Source organism: Lissotriton helveticus, chromosome 8, assembly GCF_964261635.1.
Source record: "Lissotriton helveticus chromosome 8, aLisHel1.1, whole genome shotgun sequence".
Classification (NCBI taxonomy): domain Eukaryota; kingdom Metazoa; phylum Chordata; class Amphibia; order Caudata; family Salamandridae; genus Lissotriton; species Lissotriton helveticus.
Window position 1 is genome coordinate 39,061,213 of NC_136069.1, and position 13,595 is coordinate 39,074,807.

General features: G+C 60.8%; 1 protein-coding gene across 3 annotated transcripts in view; it reads left to right on the forward strand.

The window, feature by feature from the left end:
* Positions 1-865: 865 nt before the first annotated feature.
* Positions 866-13,595, forward strand: part of LOC144772298 (uncharacterized) — a 92,071-nt gene continuing 79,341 nt past the window's right edge. The window contains exon 1 of one of the 3 annotated variants that reach the window (XM_078656525.1): positions 866-917. The gene's annotated coding sequence lies outside the window, so the exon portion shown is untranslated. Of the gene's footprint in view, positions 918-971; positions 1,015-13,595 lie in introns of those variants that run through there. The other 2 variants (XR_013599710.1, XM_078656526.1) reach the window with 2 other exon arrangements.

The following is a 13,595-nucleotide window of genomic DNA, read 5'->3' on the forward strand; positions in this document are numbered from 1 at the left end:
CCTCAGTGACTGCCCTGACTGTGGTGTCTGTCTCCACCCTGTGGTCAGCGACTCCCCTGACTGTGGTGTCTGTCTCCACCCTGTGCTCAGTGACTCCCCTGACTGTGGTGTCTGTCTCCACCCTGTACTCAGTGACTCCCCTGACTGTGGTGTCTGTCTCCACCCTGTGCTCAGTGACTCCCCTGGCTGTGGTGTCTGTCTCATCCCTGTGCTCAGTGACTCCCCTGACTGTGGTGTCTGTCTCCACCCTCTCAGTGACTCCCCTGACTGTGGTGTCTGTCTCCACCCTGTGCTCAGCGACTCCCCTGACTGTGGTGTCTGTCTCCACCCTGTGCTCAGTGACTCCCCTGACTGTGCTGTCTGTCTCCACCCTCTCAGTGACTCCCCTGACTGTGGTGTCTGTCTCCTCCCTGTGCTCAGTGACTCCCCTGACTGTGGTGTCTGTCTCCACCCTGTGCTCAGTGACTCCCCTGACTGTGGTGTCTGTCTCCAGCCTGTGCTCAGTGACTCCCCTGACTGTGGTGTCTGTTTCCACCCTGTGCTCAGTGACTCCCCTGACTGTGGTGTCTGTCTCCACCCTCTCAGTGACTCCCCTGACTGTGGTGTCTGTCTCCACCCTCTCAGTGACTCCCCTGACTGTGGTGTCTGTCTCATCCCTGTGCTGAGTGACTCACCTGACTGTGGTGTCTGTCTCCACTCTGTGCTCAGTGACTCACCTGACTGTGGTGTCTGTCTCCACCCTGTGCTCAGAGGAGTTGCCATCACATTCCTGCATAAGGAGGTCACATGAAGGGCAGTCGCTGTGACCCCGCCCTGAACACACAGAGGAACTGGTTCAGCAGGTCTGGGGTCACGTGACGCTCTCCCACCAATCCCAGCGGGGGAGTTTTAAAGAGTTTAAAGGGCCTGTGGAGCAGGTGAGTGGATCAGTCCAGGGCCAGCTGAGGGGTGTGTGGGGGCCGCAGGTGAGTGGATCAGTCCAGGGCGAGCTGAGAGGTGTGTGGGGGGCAGCAGGTGAGTGGGTGTGTTTTTCAATTATTATTATTTTTTCTTCTTTTCCCCCCTGGTAATAAAGTGTTTTCCTGACCTGAGGCGGGGGTGGGGGGGGGTCTCTTCTGTTCACCCCTCACTTATGACCGATAAACTAAAGCATGTGCACTCATGGGCTGGCGGCGGGTGCGGGGGGCCGTACCCTCGTGCAAGCAAAGAAACCCTACTGTTCCTCCCCTGACTGCTGGTGAGGCAGCAGCACGCCGCCATGTTCAGCCGGCCGCGCTCCGGGAGCCCCGGCCCTGGGCGCAATCCCCCTCCCCCTCTCTGGCCCCCAGTGCTTGGCACGTCTGAGAGCCAGGGGGGGGCGCTATCCAGACTCTGAGGGAATCGCCACCACGCTTGCATTCGGGGTCAAGGATGTAGCCTAACGCCCAGAGCTGCCACCCTGGAGCGTGGGCTCAGCTGCATCGTGTGATTCTGGGCCTCGGACGGCGGGGTCAAGGATGTGGCCTAACGCCCAGAGCTGCCACCCTGGAGCGTGGGCTCAGCCGTATCGGGTGATTCTGGGCCTCGGACGGCGGGGTCAAGGATGTGGCCTAACGCCCAGAGCTGCCACCTCCGAAGCGTGGACTCAGCCGAATTTCATCTCCCCGCGCCTTCCAAATAATGTGTCCTTGTGTGACGTCACTGGAGCTCGTGTAAAGCGCTCCGATACCTTCGGGCAGAATTCGCGCTATATAAATCTGCAAAAACAAAATCAATCCCTTCCCTGGCCCCTCCTTCCACCGGACTCCTGTGGCATCCGTGGGCCGCGGCAAGGGAGGGAGAGCAGACTTTTAAAGCAAGAAACCGGAACATTTCACACAAATAGGACTATAATTGCACGTCGAGCGAGTGCCTAGAATGACAGCGCTCCTCGGTAGAGACTGACAGAAGCGGCAGTAAGAACAGACGGAAGAACAGGCTGTCTTTAAACCCAGAAGCTGCCTGGGAATTAAAATGCTTTCTTGGACCAACTGCTAACAATCCCCGCTTTGTAAAACATAAACCCTCCCCCCTCTCCAAAAACCGGGGCATCAGCTAAATTTCCTGAAATCTGCCCGGACAGCTGCTGAAAAACAGGGACCGACCCGGCAAATCCGGGACGCGTGGTCCCCCTAGCCAAGCGGGCTTGATGAATGCGGAACCATAAGGGGCCCAGCGGGAGTATCCGGCCAGCACTGTGGGGCCCTCTGTGAGGAGAACCTCGCAGGGCGGGTGGGCATGTCACCCTGGCTTCCCTGCTGCCCCCTGTCACCCTGGCTTCCCTGCTGCCCCCTGTCGCCCTGGCTTCCCTGCTGCCCCCTGTCGCCCTGGCTTGCCCTGCTGCCCCCTGTCGCCCTGGCTTGCCCTGCTGCCCCCTGTCGCCCTGGCTTGCCCTGCTGCCCCCTGTCGCCCTGGCTTGCCCTCTGCTGCCCCCTGTCGCCCTGGCTTGCCCTGCTGCCCCCTGTCACCCTGGACTGCCCTCTGCTGCCCCCTGTCGCCCTGGCTTGCCCTGCTGCCCCCTGTCACCCTGGCTTGCCCTGCTGCCCCCTGTTGCCTGGCTTGCCCTTCTGACCCTTGTCGCCCTTGCTTGCCCTGCTGCCCCCTGGCTTGCCCTGCTGTTCTCTGCCCCCTTCCTTTCCCTGCTGCCCCCTGTCGCCCTGGCTTGCCCTGCTGCCCCCTGTCGCCCTGGCTTGCCCTGCTGCTCCCTGTCGCCCTGGCTTGCCCTGCTGCCCCCTGTCGCCCTTGCTTGCCCTGCTGCCCCCTGTCACCCTGGCTTGCCCTGCTGCCCCCTGTCACCCTGGCTTGCCCTGCTGCCCCCTGTCACCCTGGCTTGCCCTGCTGCCCCCTGTCACCCTGGCTTGCCCTGCTGCCCCCTGTCACCCTGGCTTGCCCTGCTGCCCTCTGTCACCCTGGCTTGCCCTCTGCTGCCCCCTGTCGCCCTGGCTTGCCCTCTGTTGCCCCCTGTCGCCCTGGCTTGCCCTGCTGCCCGCTGTCACCCTGGCTTGCCCTCCGCTGCCCCCTGTCACCCTGGCTTGCCCTCCGCTGCCCCCTGTCGCCCTGGCTTGCTCCGCTGCTCCCTGTTGCCCTGGCTTGCCCCGCTGCCCCTGTCGCCCTGGCTTGCCCTGCTGCCCCCTGTCGCCCTGGCTTGCCCTGCTGCCCCCTGTCACCCTGGCTTGCCCTGCTGCCCCCTGTCACCCTGGCTTGCCCTCTGCTGCCCCCTGTCGCCCTGGCTTGCCCTGCTGCCCCCTGTCACCCTGGCTTGCCCTCCGCTGCCCCCTTGTCGCCCTGGCTTGCCCTGCTGCCCCCTGTCTCCCTGGCTTGCTCCGCTGCTCCCTGTCGCCCTGGCTTGCCCCGCTGCCCCCTGTCACCCTGGCTTGCCCCGCTGCCCCCTGTCGCCCTGCTGCCCCCTGTCACCCTGGCTTGCCCTGCTGCTCCCTGTCACCCTGGCTTGCCCCGCTGCTCCCTGTCGCCGTGGCTTGCTCCGCTGCCCCCTGTCGCCCTGGCTTTCCCTGCTGCCCCCTGTCACCCTGGCTTGCCCCGCTGCCCCCTGTCGCCCTGCTGCCCCCTGTCGCCCTGGCTTGCTCCCTGTCGCCCTGGCTTGCTCCGCTGCCCCCTGTCGCCCTGGCTTGCCCTGCTGCCCCCTGTCGCCCTGGCTTGCCCTGCTGCCCCCTGTCGCCCTGGCTTGCTCCGCTGCCCCCTGTCGCCCTGGCTTGCCCCGCTGCCCCTGATGCCCTGGCTTGCCCTGCTGCCCCCTGTCGCCCTGGCTTGCTCCGCTGCCCCCTGTCGCCCAGGCTTGCCCCGCTGCCCCCTGTCGCCCTGGCTTGCCCCGCTGCCCCCTGTCGCCCTGGCTTGCCCTGCTGCCCCTGTCGCCCTGGCTTGCCCTGCAGCCCCCTGTCGCCCTGGCTTGCCCTGCTGCCCCCTGTCGCCCTTGCTTGCCCTGCTGCCCCCTGTCACCCTGGCTTGCCCTGCTGCCCCCTGTCACCCTGGCTTGCCCTGCTGCCCCTGTCGCCCTGGCTTGCCCTGCTGCCCCCTGTCACCCTGGCTTGCCCTGCTGCCCCCTGTCGCCCTGGCTTGCCCTGCTGCCCCCTGTCACCCTGGCTTGCCCTGCTGCCCCCTGTCACCCTGGCTTGCCCTGCTGCCCCCTGTCACCCTGGCTTGCCCTCTGCTGCCCCCTGTCACCCTGGCTTGCCCTCTGCTGCCCCCTGTCGCCCTGGCTTGCCCTGCTGCCCCCTGTCACCCTGGCTTGCCCTCCGCTGCCCCCTGTCGCCCTGGCTTGCCCTGCTGCCCCCTGTCGCCCTGGCTTGCCCTGCTGCCCCCTATCGCCCTGGCTTGCCCTGCTGCCCCCTGTCACCCTGGCTTGCCCTGCTGCCCCCTGTCACCCTGGCTTGCCCTCTGCTGCCCCCTGTCACCCTAGCTTGCCCTCTGCTGCCCCCTGTCGCCCTGGCTTGCCCCGCTGCCCCCTGTCGCCCTGGCTTGCCCCGCTGCCCCCTGTCGCCCTGGCTTGCCCCGCTGCCCCCTGTCGCCCTGGCTTGCCCTGCTGCCCCCTGTCGCCCTGGCTTGCCCTGCTGCCCCCTGTCACCCTGGCTTGCCCCGCTGCCCCCTGTCGCCCTGGCTTGCCCCGCTGCTCCCTGTCGCCCGGGCTTGCCCTGCTGCCCCCTGTCGCCCTTGCTTGCCCTGCTGCCCCCTGTCGCCCTTGCTTGCCCTGCTGCCCCCTGTCACCCTGGCTTGCCCTGCTGCCCCCTGTCGCCCTGGCTTGCCCTGCTGCCCCCTGTCGCCCTGGCTTGCCCTGCTGCCCCTGTCGCCCTGGCTTGCCCCGCTGCTCCCTGTCGCCGTGGCTTGCTCCGCTGCCCCCTGTCGCCCTGGCTTGCTCCGCTGCCCCCTGTCACCCTGGCTTGCCCCGCTGCCCCCTGTCGCCCTGCTGCCCCCTGTCACTCTGGCTTGCCCTGCTGCTCCCTGTCACCCTGGCTTGCCCTCTGCTGCCCCCTGTCGCCCTGGCTTGCCCTGCTGCCCCCTGTCACCCTGGCTTGCCCTGCTGCCCCCTGTCACCCTGGCTTGCCCTCTGCTGCCGCCTGTCGCCCTGGCTTGCCCTGCTGCCGCCTGTCGCCCTGGCTTGCCCTGCTGCCCCCTGTCACCCTGGCTTGCCCCGCTGCCCCCTGTCGCCCTGGCTTGCCCTGCTGCCCCTGTTGCCCTGGCTTGCCCCGCTGCTCCCTGTTGCCCTGGCTTGCCCCGCTGCTCCCTGTCGCCTTGGCTTGCCCTGCTGCCCCCTGTCGCCCTTGCTTGCCCTGCTGCCCCCTGTCGCCCTGGCTTGCCCTGCTGCCCCTGTCGCCCTGGCTTGCCCCGCTGCTCCCTGTCGCCGTGGCTTGCTCCGCTGCCCCCTGTCGCCCTGGCTTGCTCCGCTGCCCCCTGTCACCCTGGCTTGCCCCGCTGCCCCCTGTCGCCCTGCTGCCCCCTGTCACCCTGGCTTGCCCTGCTGCTCCCTGTCACCCTGGCTTGCCCCGCTGCTCCCTGTCGCCGTGGCTTGCTCCGCTGCCCCCTGTCGCCCTGGCTTTCCCTGCTGCCCCCTGTCACCCTGGCTTGCCCTGCTGCCCCCTGTCGCCCTGCTGCCCCCTGTCACCCTGGCTTGCCCCGCTGCCCCCTGTCGCCCTGGCTTGCCCCGCTGCCCCCTGTCGCCCTGGCTTGCCCCGCTGCCCCCTGTCGCCCTGGCTTGCCCCGCTGCCCCCTGTCGCCCTGGCTTGCCCTGCTGCCCCCTGTCGCCCTGGCTTGCCCTGCTGCCCCCTGTCGCCCTGGCTTGCCCTGCTGCCCCCTGTCGCCCTGGCTTGCCCTGCTGCCCCCTGTTGCCCTGGCTTGCCCCCTGTCGCTCTGGATTGCCCTGCTGCCCCCTATCGCCCTGTCTTGCCCTGCTGCCCTCTGGCTTGCCCTGCTGCTCCCTAACGCCCTGGCTTGCCCTTGCCCTGCTGCTCCCTATCGCCCTGGCTTGCCCTGCTGCTCCATGTTGCCCTGGCTTGCCCCCTGTCGCCCTGGCTTGCCCCGTTGCCCCCTGTCGCCCTGACTTGCCCCGCTGCCCCCTGTCGCCCTGGCTTGCCCCGCTGCCCCCTGTCGCCCTGGCTTGCCCCGCTGCCCCCTGTCGCCCTGGCTTGCCCCGCTGCCCCCTGTCGCCCTGGCTTGCCCCGCTGCCCCCTGTCGCCCTGGCTTGCCCCGCTGCCCCCTGTCGCCCTGGCTTGCCCCGCTGCCCCCTGTCGCCCTGGCTTGCCCCGCTGCCCCCTGTCGCCCTGGCTTGCCCCGCTGCCCCCTGGCTTGCCCCGCTGCCCCCTGTCGCCCTGGCTTGCCCCCTGTCGCCCTGGCTTGCCCCCTGTTGCTCTGGCTTGCCCTGCTGCCCTCTATCGCCCTGACTTGCCCTGCTGCCCCCTGTCGCCCTGGCTTGCCCTGCTGCTCCCTAACGCCCTGGCTTGCCCTTGCCCTGCTGCTCCCTATCGCCCTGGCTTGCCCTGCTGCTCCATGTCGCCCTGGCTTGCCCCCTGTCGCCCTGGCTTGCCCCGTTGCCCCCTGTCGCCCTGGCTTGCCCCGTTGCCCCCTGTCGCCCTGGCTTGCCCCGCTGCCCCCTGTTGCCCTGGCTTGCCCCACTGCCCCCTGTCGCCCTGGCTTGCCCCGCTGCCCCCTGTCGCCCTGGCTTGCCCCGCTGCCCCCTGTCGCCCTGGCTTGCCCCGCTGCCCCCTGTCGCCCTGGCTTACCATACTGCCCCCTGTCGCCCTGGCTTACCATACTGCCCCCTGTCGCCCTGGCTTACCCCGCTGCCCCCTGTCGCCCTGGCTTGCCCCGCTACCCCCTGTCGCCCTGGCTTGCCCCGCTGCCCCCTGTCGCCCTGGCTTGCCCCGCTGCCCCCTGTCGCCCTGGCTTGCCCCGCTGCCCCCTGTCGCCCTGGCTTGCCCCGCTGCCCCCTGTCGCCCTGGCTTGCCCCGCTGCCCCCTGTCGCCCTGGCTTGCCCCACTGCCCCCTGTCGCCCTGGCTTGCCCCGCTGCCCCCTGTCGCCCTGGCTTGCCCTGCTGCTCCATGTCGCCCTGGCTTGCCCCCTGTCGCCCTGGCTTGCCCCGCTGCCCCCTGTCGCCCTGGCTTGCCCCGCTGCCCCCTGTCGCCCTGGCTTGCCCCGCTGCCCCCTGTCGCCCTGGCTTGCCCCGCTGCCCCCTGTCGCCCTGGCTTACCATACTGCCCCCTGTCGCCCTGGCTTACCCCGCTGCCCCCTGTCGCCCTGGCTTGCCCCGCTACCCCCTGTCGCCCTGGCTTGCCCCGCTTCCCCCTGTCGCCCTGGCTTGCCCCGCTGCCCCCTGTCGCCCTGGCTTACCATGCTGTCCCCTGTCGCCCTGGCTTGCCCCGCTGTCCCCTGTCGCCCTGGCTTGCCCCGCTGTCCCCTGTCGCCCTGGCTTACCCCGCTGCCCCCTGTCGCCCTGGCTTACCCCGCTGCCCCCTGTCGCCCTGGCTTGCCCCGCTGCCCCCTGTCGCCCTGGCTTGCCCCGCTGCCCCCTGTCGCCCTGGCTTGCCCTGCTGCCCCCTGTCGCCCTGGCTTGCCCCGCTCCCCCCTGTCGCCCTGGCTTGCCCCCTGTCGCCCTGGCTTGCCTCCTGTCGCCCTGGCTTGCCCCGCTGCTCCCTGTCGCCCTGGCTTACCCTGCTGCTCCATGTCACCCTGGCTTTCCCTGCTGCTCCCTGTCGCCCTGGCTTGCCCCCTGTCGCCCTGGCTTGCCCCGCTGCCCCCTGTCGCCCTGGCTTGCCCCGCTGCCCCCTGTCGCCCTGGCTTGCCCCGCTGCCCCCTGTCGCCCTGGCTTGCCCCGCTGCCCCCTGTCACCGTGGCTTGCCCCACTGCCCCCTGTCGTCCTGGCTTGCCGTGCTGCCCCCTGTCGCCCTGCTGCCCCCTGTTGCCCTGGCTTGCCCTCTGCCGCCCGTCTCCCCATTCTGAAGCAGGTGAGCTGCCCTGCCTACGCTGGACTGGGAGGCCAGCGGACTCCTAAAATAGTTCTGTCCAATCCACATTTGCCACTTTGTGTGTTCGGGGGTACAGGATTTAGCACGGTAATATGAGCGAAGCCGACGTCCCACCCCTATTTCTCAGCAGGTGTTGTAAAGTTAAGCTTTAGCCTAGAGCACGTATGATACAGGCCTGCCAAGTATCAGGCATCAGGCGTGACTCTAACGCATTTCAGTGTGGTGTTCCGCATCACCGCACTGAAATGCATTGTCACGCATTTTAATGCCACTTATGTTTGCAGTGTAGTATCTAATTTGATCTGACTGCACTAAAGCTGCAGTCACCATCCATGTGAGTGCCCAGTGTGTGGCCTGGGGCATCTGCTAAGGGCTGCTGATGGAACTCTTGTAGGGTGTCGAGCAGCTGCAGTAACCAGCACTTGGGTGCACTCTTGTTCCACTCCCGGGGCGGGTTGTCTGTGTGGCATTTGTTGCTGTATCCGCTCTGTGTGGACGCTCCAGCAAAGGGTCTGTCTACATACTGTGTGGACTCCCAGAAACATGAAGGGACCTCACCTACTAAAATGAGCGCATTACTATGAGGCGCCCTCAGCACTCTTCCTTTTCGCCATGTGGGTAGGTGAAGTGTAGAGCGAACTACTTCCTTCTCTACCCAGTTGAAGGCTGCAGGGGCCGTGGGGTATGCTCTCCCACTTCGGGTCCACGCCCTGGGTGCTGTTATGGTCTCTGGGTCGGCATTCCGCACACTGGTAGGGATGTAACTCTGGTGTTGCGGCATTCCTTCGTGACGTTCATAGATTCCATTGGCTGGCAGTCGCATTTCTTCCTTCCCTTGTGATGGAATTTGGTGATTATTGCTATATTTACTATGCGAGACATGCGATGGAGGTGCAGCGTGGGGGGGGGGGCGTATTTGCAACTAGGAAAAGGGAGCGAATATGTGGGTGGCGGTGCTTGCCGGAGCAGTTTCTTCAAGGACAAGCAGCTTTTTTTCCCCCTTAGTGTGTTCCTGTTTTTCCTCCTCCTGGTATGTGTTGGGCATTGCCACATACATGCCCCCTGTTGTCCCAAACTTAGGTGTCCTTGTCTGAGCATCTGTGACACTGCACAGGAGGCTCAGCTCGTGCAGTGACGTCTACACTCGAACTGTGGGCTCCGGGCTGCTTTGTTTTGCATGAGAATCTCTTTTGGCCATGGTTTCTCCAGGGGGTCCCCCTCTCCCTCCATCCCCCCAACTAACCAAATGTTGACCTCTGAATCCTCCTAAAAGCCATCCTCGCTGCTGCTACAAAAAAACAAGCGCTCGCGCGGCAGCAGGGTGAGGGGAGGGAGGAGGGGGCCTGCGCAGGTTTCCCTTGCGGGAGCGAGCAGCAAAGCACAATAAGTGCTAACATATGGTGCCGCTGCTCGCTCCCGCAAGGGAATCGCAATACGTGCACGCATTGCCATTGAAAACAATGCAATGCGTGCGCGCTTTTGGGTGAAAAGCCAAATCGATTTCTATAGGTCTTTTTCCTATGCAGCGCGAGGCGAGACCTAAAAAGGGCCTCTCTTCCCAAGAGAGAGAGAGAGAGGGAGTGATCTCCAGTGTTGGACATCAGATCGGAGACGCTGCAAGGGCGGCCGGAAATTGCGTTCGTGGACAATGGAAAGGTCCCTAGAGACCTAGATCCCAAGGTACTTAAAACCCTCAGTGGCCTCCTCAAGCTGGAGCCCCCAGGCGAGTCGAGGTGCCACAACACTATGGACATACAGCACCAACTTGGTCCAATTGATTTTAAAACCAGCAATGCTGCTGAACGCCCTGAAGATGTTCAGAACCGTGTGGAGGGACGTTGTCGGTGACGTAAAATAGATTAAAATGTCATCCTCATATAACGATATGCCGTCCTCCCAACCAGAGGTCCATCTGAGCCCCCTGATGATACGGTCCCTTCAAACCCACATTGCCAGAGGCTCAAGAGTGAGGGCAAAAAGCAGCGGGGACAAGGGGCAACCCTGCCTGGTGCCCCTGCCGAGTACAAAGTGAAGGAATTTCTGTTGTTAACCACTATTTGTGCTAGTGGCTGCTGATACAGGAGACAAACCCACTGGATGTATTCAGGACCCAGGCCTTATAGTTGGTTCCCCCACCTCAAGGCGACACAAAATTGGATAGTGGTTTGAAATGCCACTAGCCAAGTGTTGGATTTCCTTGACACTGTCTATTTGGTGGGGTAAGGACAGGACATAATCTATACGGGACATACTGCGATGCGCATCAAAATAAATGTATGCTGTTATTCAACAGGGTGCTGTTTCCTTCAAACGTCTACAAGGCCCAGTGCTCCCAAAAAAACGTGACTCTGCGTTCAGGGGGAGAGGGGTGGGGCAAAGGCCTCTGGGGCCGGCGAACAAGGGAGCTGGAGAGTATGGCGTTAAAATCTCCACCAATTAATACTTTGCCCATCCGAAAGCCCCAGGAGAAGACTTCCTAGGTCCACAAAAGGCCTGGGCGCGTAGGCCCAGAGGTACGTAGACTGAAAGAAGATTTAGGATAGCCCCCTTCCAGGTCCCAGAAATGGGCCCAAATCTACCCAAGCTATCTGTGCGGACAAGGTCAATCATCATGGGGAATGATTTCAGTAGCAGTATTCCCAGGCCCCGGAGCCAGTCCCAAAAGCAGGATGCGCCACCAATATGAATCCCCATCTGGACATAGCCTTGCAGGCATTTCCTAACAGGTGACTTTCCTGCAACAAGACAACATCAGGGGAGTGATGCTTCAGGAATAGGTTTCTTTTAAACAACAATGGTGACCCAATTAAAGTCAACTAGGGACCTTGGGAATCAATTATTTAACACAACAGTGGTCCCTAAGAGAGAATGAGCAGAAAGCAATGAATACAGACCCAATCAGTGCTGTATTGGTTGAACTTGTCCAGCCGGACAGTGGTTCAATGTTTAATTAGTCAACAATTCTTTAGGTAATGTGCGGACAAGGATACTGAAAGTGGGACACAAGCCTGCGTCCTACTATAGAAACATAGAGCCATACAGTTGGGGAAACATCACAACACTTCTCATACATTTATTTATTTATTTATTTATTTGCACACTTGTACCGCGCTGGGAATCGACTCCATAAGGAGTATCTCCGCGCCTTTGGCAGCATCTCAAAGCACAAAAGCCCTATCTTATAGTTTATTAATTGTCCAGCCAGAGCTAATAGTTAAACAGAAAGGTTTTTAATTGTTTCCTAAAGGGAAAGAGTTCCTTACAAGATCTAAGTTCATAAGGAAGTTCATTCCAGAGCTTCGGGCCTGCTACTGATAGCGACCTTCCCCCTTGTCTTGTCTTCCAGAACCTGGGGACAACTAACATTTCACGATCTCCAGATCTCAGAGATCTTGAGGGGATGTAAGGATGAAATTTTTGTGATAGGTAATGGGGACCATTACCCGTGATGCACTTGTGGATGATGCAACAAGTTTTGAACAGCACTCTCTGTTTCACTGTAAGCCAGTGGAGTTTGTTTAGCAGTGGTTTAGAGGGAGTGCGAGCCGGGGCATTGAGAACAAGGCGGGCAGCCGTATTCTGCACCACTTGCAGTCTGGCAATAATCCCCTCATTGGCGGCTAGCAGCAGGCCATTGCAATAGTCCAGCCTGCTCAGCACGAGCGACTGAACTAGAGTTTTCCTGGTGTTGTCAGGTAGCAGGGGGAAAACCCGTCGGCGAAGCCCAATAACATGGAAACAGGAGCTCACTACTTGATTAGTATGATGTTTAAGGTTGAGCTCCTGATCCAGTTTAACTCCTAGGTCTTTCACAACCACTTTAGGTTCCGGGACTGGGCCTAGATCTTGAGGCCACCAGTCAAGAGTCCATAGACGTTTGGCTTCCCCAAAGAGCATCACCTCAGTCTTAGAGACATTGCACTGGAGAAAGTTTGCTGCCATCCAATGTGCCACTTCTTTCATCCCTTGGGAAAAGGAGCTACGTACTTCCGGAGTCATAGTTTTGAACGGAAAGAGGAGTTGGGTATCGTCTGCATACGATACGGGGATAAACCCGTGGGATCTCATGATGTTAGCTAGGGGTGCCACGTAGATGTTGAATAACGTTGGGCTCAAGCAAGAGCCCTGTGGCACCCCCTTAGAGATCTCCACCTCCTCAGACTGGTAGGGACCCAGTATGACTCTTTGGGTACGTTCGGTGAAAAAACTCCTTAACCAGGCCAGCGCCTTGCCTCCCAGACCGATGTTAACTAGTCTGGAGGTCATGATCTCATGTGACACCGTGTCAAACGCCGCTGACAGATCTAAAAGCACCAGGATAACGGAGTAACCCTTATCCTGTAGCATATGAAGATCGTCAGCGACGGACAGCAAGGCGGTCTCAGTGCTGTGCCTTGGCCTAAACCCTGATTGGGATGGATCTAGTCCCCCCGTATTTTCAATATATTTAGATAAGTGCTGGTTTACAAACTTCTCAGTAAGCTTCCCTAAGAAAGGGAGTAGAGAGATGGGTCTCAAGTTTGTCAGGTCGGTCCACGGGATGGAATTGTTTTTTCGTATAGGCCGCACCAGAGCATGCTTCCAATCAGGGGGAACTTCCCCTGTACTCAAGGACAAATTAACGACCTGCTGAATACCAACGCCCAGATCGTCACTCAAAAGAGACATAATCCGTGCTGGAATAATATCTGAAGGGCACCCACTTTTTATTTGATTGATTAGAATGGTTATCTCCTTCAAAGATATTGGCGGAAATTCAGTAAGTCTGTTGGCTTTGTTATCTGCTGTACTAAGGTATGGATGAGCCAGACTGTCAACAGTTCCAGTGTTAGGGATGGTTTTAGAGGTCAAGATCTTAGCATAAATACCTTCAATTTTCCTAACAAAGAACTGTGAGATGTTATTGCAGAGTTCCTGGGACTCAATCCCCTCAGTTTCACATGCTATGGGCTTAATAAACGTTTGTAAAATTTGATAGAGGACTTTAGCATTTTTCCCAGCTGCTGATAATTGGGCTGCTATATGATGTTTCCGAGCAGACCGAATAGCTTTGTGATAACTTTTTAGGGAGATATTGTAGTTATCTCTATCCTCGACCTTGCGAGTGACTCTCCATCGTTTTTCTAACTTCCTCGCCGTTAGCTTTAATTGCCTGAGATCGTCCGTAAACCAGACTTCTTGTTTAGGGGCAGGCCGTGGTTTATATGCCCTAAGAGGGACAGCAAGATTTATAGTTGTAATTACAGCTTCATTAAACCTGGCTAATGTAGTGGCGACGTTATCGCCACATTCAGCCCAATTGGGTTCTATATATTTTCCCCTAAAACTCTCAGGTGTTAGTTTGTTCCAGGGTCTTCTGACATCCGCCATAGTCCTCTGAATGCCCTTTGCCCTCTGATTGGAACGAGTGTGAAACTCTATGATGGAGTGGTCAGTCCAGTCCACTTGTATGGGAGGCAGACATTTAATCACTGAAGAAGTATAAAGCACAAGATCCAGTGTATGGCCAGCTATATGTGTGGGTCCCTGATTCATTTGATTAAAGCCCAGTGTGGCCAAATCCGCCAATAATGTCTGTGCCTCCACGCAGGTATCTATTTCACTAT